We start from the raw sequence: 7,679 nt of genomic DNA, 5'->3' as shown, positions 1-7,679 counted from the left end.
CCCAAATCACAAAGAGCTCTTCCAACATCCCGTCCCCCAATAGAAATTGGAATTGTAAAGCTGCCCGGATCTTTCAATTTAGGTGGAATTTTATTCTTCAACATAGCGCTACAGCCCTCGGTCAAAGCGACCGTTTCAAACTCGCCAAGCCTCCTTTTCTTTGTCAAAATATCTTTTAAGAACTTGACATAATTTGGCATTTGCTCTAGCGCTTCTACCAAGGGAATATTGATATGGAGAGTTTGTTTTGACACATCCAAAAACTTCCTGAATTGCCCATCTTGCTGCTGTTTCCGAAATCTTTGAGGAAATGGAAGGGGTGGTTTAGGACTAGAACATACTGGTGCGGATTGCTGACTGTCAGGTTGCTGACCCGATGCTGTATCAACTGGTCTGGTATCAGCAATTTCCTGGGCAGTTTTTTTACTCAATTTTTCGTCGATTTGGATTGAAGTGGGCTCCCCACTACCCTTTATTTCCTCCTCGGAATTTTTCAGATGCTTGCCACTCCTTAGCTGAATGGCGTTGCATTGTTCCTTCCCATCCCTCCTTGGATTTTCCGCGTCGCTAGGCAAAGAACCTTGCGGCCTAGCTTTTAATTCATTGGCCAAATGTCCAAGTTGCAACTCTAAGTTTCGAAGAGAGGCAGCTTGACTTTGTATCACCGCATCATTTTTGGCCATATAATCCCGCATTAGACTCTCCAAAGAACTTGGTTGGGAATTTTGAGCATGTTGTGAATGTCGGGGTTGTTGTGAAAAACCTGGTGGATATGCTTGTCTTCCTTGGGCTGGTGCGGTACTTGAGCTTGCTCCTTGACCTCCCCAAGACAAATTAGGATGATTCTTCCAAGATTGATTGTAAGAGTTTGAGAATGCCCCATTGTTTCTATTAAAATTCTGATTTCCCATGTAACAAACGGACTCCGGATTAGATGGACACTTCTCAAACACATGCCCTTCTCCACAAAACACACATGAGACTTCATCACTTTGAATGGCAATTTGGTTGAATATTTTTAGCGTTCCCAATACTCAAATTCTTCAAAACATTCGTCATGGAAGCCATTTGAGCTGTCAAAGCTGTTATTGCATCTACCTCAAGGACCCCCGCCACTTTTCTACTTGTTGGAGCTCTAGTGTTGGACCATTGGTAGTTGTTACTTGCAATGGTCTCCAAAATCTCAAATGCTTCATTGTAAGACTTCGACAAAATAGCACCATTGGCCGATGCATCTAACACCATTCGAGAAGCTGCATTCAAACCATTATAAAAAGTCTCCATCTGAATACAATGTGGAATGCCATGATGTGGACACTTTCGCAAAAGTTCCTTAAACCTCTCCCACGCATCACTTGTGGACTCATCTTCAAGTTGCTGAAAAGACATGATCTCACTTCTGAATTTTGCATTTCTAGTAGGAGGAAAGTATTTCCTCAAAAACTTCTCAGCAAGGTCATTCCAATTGGTCACAGAATCAGGCGGCAAAGTGTTGAGCCATGATCTAGCTCGGTCCCTTAGTGAGAATGGGAATAGCTTCAACCTTAACACCTCTTCACTCACTCCTTGGATCTTGAAAGAATCACTCACCTCCAAGAATGAACGGAGATGGAGGTGAGGATCCTCAGTTGGCATCCCGCTGAATTGCCCCACGGTTTGGAGCATTTGAAACATCACTGGCTTGAGCTCAAACTGCGGTGCTTGTATTTCAGGCCTCACAATGCCTGGATTGAGCTCATTAAACATGGGGGCTGCATACTCCCTTATAGCCCTTGCTCGATCATCTGCCAATATGATGGGATTAACAATTTGTGGAGCAACCCCATCGTCATCAAAATTTTCAGCCATGATGTCTCGGCCCTTAGCCTTTTGAACCCTTCTTCTTCTTCGGAATGTACGTTCAATCTCGGGATCAATAGGAGCAAGTTCAAAGTCCTCTTGTTGGTTCATACACTATAGATACCTGAGATTTCAAAAACAAACCAGCAAGATTAAAAGCACAAAAATTCTTAGAATGTCAATTAGTTGATAAAACAAAATTTAGAACTTAAAGTCCCCGGCAACGGCGCCAAAAACTTGTTGTGAAAATTCTATTGCTTTATAATTGCGCAAGTGTACACAATCACAAACAAGTAATACAATGATAAGTAAATCAAAGTTCGTCTCCACAGGGACTTTTTACTAAATAATGTTAAATCAACTAAAAGTAATTCTAAGAATTTCAAATAAAAATAAAATAAAGTCACACATTAATTCACGAGAAAAATTTATAGCCTTGAATCTAAACTTGAGAACTAATTTTTTAAACTAAATAAACTAAAAATAAGAAACTAAAAGTGATTAAAATGGTGGTAATTTCAGATTAGGAAAATAGACTTGGGTGATTAATTTCCACTTGTATGTCCCAGTTGATACAGCAATGTCCCTGCAATGATTCAGCAATCCTGGCAGAGTTAACAAATTTCAACAAAAACCAGCAAGCTTTTTCCAAAACTTGCAACTAACCATTCATAATCTCACAATGCATTCCTACATCAGTTTAGATCACAAATAGCCCAATAAAGCATCAAATCTTTAGTTATACATGGTAGCAAAATATTCCTATTTCACTACTAATTAATACCTAAAAGTAAAGGTAAAAATCATGCATCAATTAGAAGGGTTCAACTAGGTCTTACTTTTCCAAGTAAGATCTAGCTTGCTAAATGTTAAAAATGGCCAAAAATTAACATTCATTCAACTTTTCATCACATCTAATTGAACAAAGACAAGATTACTTCATCATTGCAAAGTCAAAACACTAGTCCATACAAGGGTTTATAACCACCCAAATCTCAAAAAGTTTAGTTCATAACTGAAATTAAAAACTCAAAACCAGAAAATGTATTGTTCATGAAGTTAAAGAGAAGCTTAAGGAGAAGAAAATGATACAAAACGAAGTGGAGAGCAAGGGAAATGAGTGATGAGCTCAAATCCTTTCTTTGAATGTTGCCTTCTTCTCCTTCTTCTCAATCTTCTTCTTCTTTGTACTCTTCTTCCTTCTTTGTACTTAGACACTTTCTTTTCTCTGCTGTATTTTTTTTCGTACTGGTTCAAAGTGCAGCCACCTCCCTCTATCTAATCATCTCCTTCCTTTTTGCTCCCCAATTAGGGTACCAAAGTTTACCCTAATTGGAAATCCCAATCATCACCCCCTTGTCCTTCATTTTCCACATGTTTGTTGAGTCAATAGCCAAATTCCGCCACCTCAGCTCGTTTTTCTTTTCATTAAAGCCAGCTGGACTATCACGCCAAAATAAACTTACTGGGCTGACAAGTTGCTACGCGATGATTGCTATAGCAATGCCAGTCAGCAATAATCATTTTCCTGCTCCTTTTTCTCCTTGTCCCAAACATTTCCAAATACCTATTCTTGTATTTTTTCTGCTTAAAACACATAAAAACAATAACATAAGTCTATTTAACACTTACTAACACACACACTTCCATTTATTACAAAGACACAACAAACTAGACACAATTACACAATATAAACATTAATTGCTCCACAATTCACATTAAATTCAAGCTTAAAGATATGAAAATAACTCTAATTCTTAGAGTTATCAGCATCTCGGCCATGCAACATGACCAATAATTAGTGAAATTTTCGTAAGTGTTGGGAAGAAAGTCATTAGACAAGAAATCAAAAGGACAAGACATGTACGCGGTCAAGTACAAGTGAGGGTACAACCACGCAACCTAAAAGGCTTGGTTACAAGAGAAAGTACGAGTAGTGGAGGCATCTCGCCTGCATGCCCTGGCGTCCTGACATAGGGTACGCTGCAACTACTACCTTTTCACCTTAGGACCACCTGACACGTGACAACCACTACTTGGCACAAGAGCACTTCCTGCAACATGTTACATGCAAGAGTACAACATTCTTCATGTCGTCTTAGGACCATTAAGGCATCATCTTGTAAATCAAAGCCAATAGAACTCTCCTATATATACTCCATTTTTAGAATGTGAAAGGAGGTAGAAAATTATCGTAATCAATGACACATAAAGCAATACAACATTCATTTTTCTTCTCTACTAAAGCTCTGAAAGTTATTCTTAGTTTTTTAAGTTTTGCTTTCAATTTTTATTAAGTTTGATTTTTTAGCCACAATCTGGTTGACGAATTTCCACTTTCAACATCTTTTTAAAAGGAAATATTAATAGAATGTGTGTATACGTATAAATAATAGAGCATTTGCTACTATTAGCAAGAAAAATAAATGGAATGGAAAGGAAATAACGTTTATTATATTTTTTTATTTGATTGTATTTTAAAGTATTGAAATTTTATTATAATAGAATGACTTTTTCATTATTTTGATGAAATGACTATTCCATTTTGAAATAGAAAGAAAAACCATTTCAATGAAAGATTAAAAAAATTGATAATTTTTTCATCAACTTTTTTCTGCGTTTTAAATTCGATTCGATTCCTATTCTTATTCTTATTCATATTTATATGTTTTCATTCATTCTAACCAAACGATACGTTAGTTTCATAAATAACACTTGAATACTTGTACATAAATTTAACGATGATAGTATTTTTTTCCTTATATATGTATAAAATAAATTCAATATGTTAAATTATACACGCGATACAAATGTAACAATAATCTAAATAACCACATTAGCATTCTATACATGGCAAAATTTGATAAAATTACTTTATTATTGTGAATAGTTCCGAGATAATTTTTATCGGGCTAAAAAATTTATAGGCATAATAATATATACGTCATTGTTAGAATGACAAAAATCATAAGTAGCCTATTTTTTCACTAATTGGTTACTATCGAAAAAATTGTTGGAGGTAAGCTTATTATAGCATTACAAAAATATATATGTATGTTTTGATCATGGCAACTGATTGTTACTATATTAATTTTAAAAACAATTAATGTGCTGTCGTTAAAAAATAGTAACATAAATAATGTTAGTAAATGTACGTGAAATAAAAAAAAAACTATAAAAAATGTTAAAAAAAAGTAATTATGTTTTGGTTTCATTATCATTATTTTGTCCAAGAAAATAAGTTCATATTATTTTTGGAAAGAATATTGGTGGTAAAATTACTTAAATTTTATATTTTTTAACATTTAACCACATAAATTAAAATTTTGATGACAAAACCTACTGAATCCCATTCCATTTTGCTCTTAACACTTCTGCCAAAAAATCTCAGTTAAGCGTCATAATGGATTGCCCACATATACATGTTTGAACATACGATGAGTTTTTAGTGGTCCACATAATATTAATTTAAAAAATAATTATAAAAAATATTTTAAAAATTATAAAAAAAAATATTTTATTTTATTTTTTTCTTTTCTTTTACTTTTTCCTTTTTCTTTATTTCTTTTTTTTTTTTCCTGAAATTCTAATTTGCTCCACTCTAACCTATCTTTTTTCTCCTTCTTCTTTATTATCATCGCCACCACAGTCACTACCACCAAAGCCACCGCCAGAACTACCACCAAAGCCATCGCCAGAACTACCACCACACCACCACAACCACCACCACACCACCGCAACCACCACCATAAATCACAAAAAAAATATCACCAAAAATCACAAAAACCACCACAATCGGCATCTGGAGATGCTCAATCGGGATCTGAAACTTTTCAACTAGGAGAAACAAAATCGAGCTTTGATTGGCTCAATGGGGCCCAAAGATGGCTTAATCAGAGTCGTGGTGCTTTGGCTCTAACGAAGTCTACCACAAAGAGATGAGAGAGAGAGAAAGAGAGGGTCTGAGAGGGAGAAGATCGAGAGAGAGAAAGAGAGGGTAGATCGAGAGAGAGAATAGATGTGGAGCTTCGGCTTCAGCAACCACCACGAAGAAAGAGAAAGAGGGCCTGGGAAGGGAAGATCGAGAGAGAGAGAGAGAGAGAGAGAGAGAGAGAGAGAGAGAGAGAGAGAGAGAGAGAGAGAGAGAGAGAGCAGATGGATCAATAGAAAGAGGGAGCTTCAGCGATGGTGTAATATCACAGAAAATATAATGATATTTAATTGGACATATTTTATTAAATATGTGATTAAGTGGGCATTAAAGTAGTATTATAATTCTATTTAAGCTAATTACAAGTTAATTAGTAAAATACTAATGAGTGAATAAATAAAGCGTATTATTAATTACAGAGATTTTATCGGACTATGGGGGTATCGTAGATACCATTTTAGAAATATAATATTTTTGAGTTTGGCGGTTGTGAAAAACTCGACGGAATGGTCAGAAATGTCACGACGGTTGAAATTATGTTATATTGGTATTATACCAGACTAGGTTAAAATATTGAGACGTAGGTTAAATAGGGGAAATTAGAAATAACCAAAATACCCCGATGATTGACTTTAAGTTTTAGTGCTTAAGAGGGGCAATTTAGTCTTCTCCTAGGATTAGAATTTTGTCTTTATGTGATTAATATATATGCTGAACAGAATAAACTGAATTTAGATTATATTGTTTAAGTATTAGTTTTTTTTTTGGAGGAAAATTTAGAAACTAAGGATAATTGCATAACATCACCTCTCTTCTTCTTCTCCTCCTTCAAAGCCTAGGAAGCCAGCTGCTGCAGGGGATTTTCTTGAGTTTTTGGCTGCGTTAATCAAAGATTAATGTCATCTAAGTTGTGAGGTAAGTTCTATATCATGTTCTTATGGATTTCTAAAGATTACGTTAAGTTTTAGATTAGGATTTTTGGGATTTTGGGGCTGAGATTTTAAATTGAGCTTAGAATAGGTTTTTAGATGTTAAGTTAGGATTATTAGTGTGTGAATTGAGCATTTCTATGGCTGTTTGTTTGAGAATTAGAAATTTTGGTTTAAGAACCCAATTTCTTAGTTCTAACTTGGTGAATTGGATATTATGGTAAATTTTTGAGAATTATTTGATTGTGTATCTTGTTTTTATGTTATTGAACTGTTCTGGAAGAGTATAGCAGGTTTGGTGGAGCTTGTATTGGGTTTTGGGGTGAAAAACCAGACTTCCCCATGGCTGCCCAGAAAACCGGTCGACCAGTTTTGCAGGCAACTAGCGAACCGGTCAACTGGTTTGCTAGCAGGGGGGAAATCTCGGGTTTTCTTCTCGAATCTGGTTTTGGCTCGGGGTGTTTTCTGGAGTTTAATTCAGAACCTTTTTAGTTTGAACTAGTAGGAAATAGGGTTTGTCCGGTTGCAGGAGTTAGGGTTTATTCTCGAAAATTTGATTAAGGTATTTACCGAATTTTGTTGTCGTGACATAGGACCCTGGATCGTCGAGCGTAGTTCCACTTAGGTCGGCTCGCACACTTGACTAGTGGACTGAGGTATGAAAAGCTATATGCACTGCACATGTTAAGTGGGAAACGATTACTATCATTTGTGACTCGATTATGATCAAGGTAGCAATTATTACTGTTTGTGACTCGATTATGATCGAGATGGCAATTTTTACTGTTAGTAACTCGATTATGATCGAGGTAACGATTATTATCGTTTGTGACTCGATTATGATCGTAGAAAAAAAACGGTCATTACCGTCATGAGTATCAAGTTAGGAGTGTATTTTGTAAATGAAAGGAAATTAATTCCAAAACATTGATATTTTTTTAGGTTTGTAAAGGGGTCGTAAGTTGAGGTTCATAATTTGA

At 35.6% G+C, this 7,679-nt stretch overlaps 1 non-coding gene across 1 annotated transcript; it reads left to right on the top strand.

Moving 5' to 3' along the window:
• Window positions 1–1,300: 1,300 nt before the first annotated feature.
• Window positions 1,301–1,407, top strand: LOC133036414 (small nucleolar RNA R71). The gene has a single exon (XR_009687071.1). It is a non-coding gene; the product is annotated as a small nucleolar RNA R71 (small nucleolar RNA).
• Window positions 1,408–7,679: the final 6,272 nt, after the last annotated feature.

This window comes from Cannabis sativa, chromosome 3, assembly GCF_029168945.1.
Source record: "Cannabis sativa cultivar Pink pepper isolate KNU-18-1 chromosome 3, ASM2916894v1, whole genome shotgun sequence".
NCBI classification, from domain to species: Eukaryota; Viridiplantae; Streptophyta; class Magnoliopsida; order Rosales; family Cannabaceae; genus Cannabis; species Cannabis sativa.
This window is presented reverse-complemented; position numbering and strand designations above follow the sequence as displayed.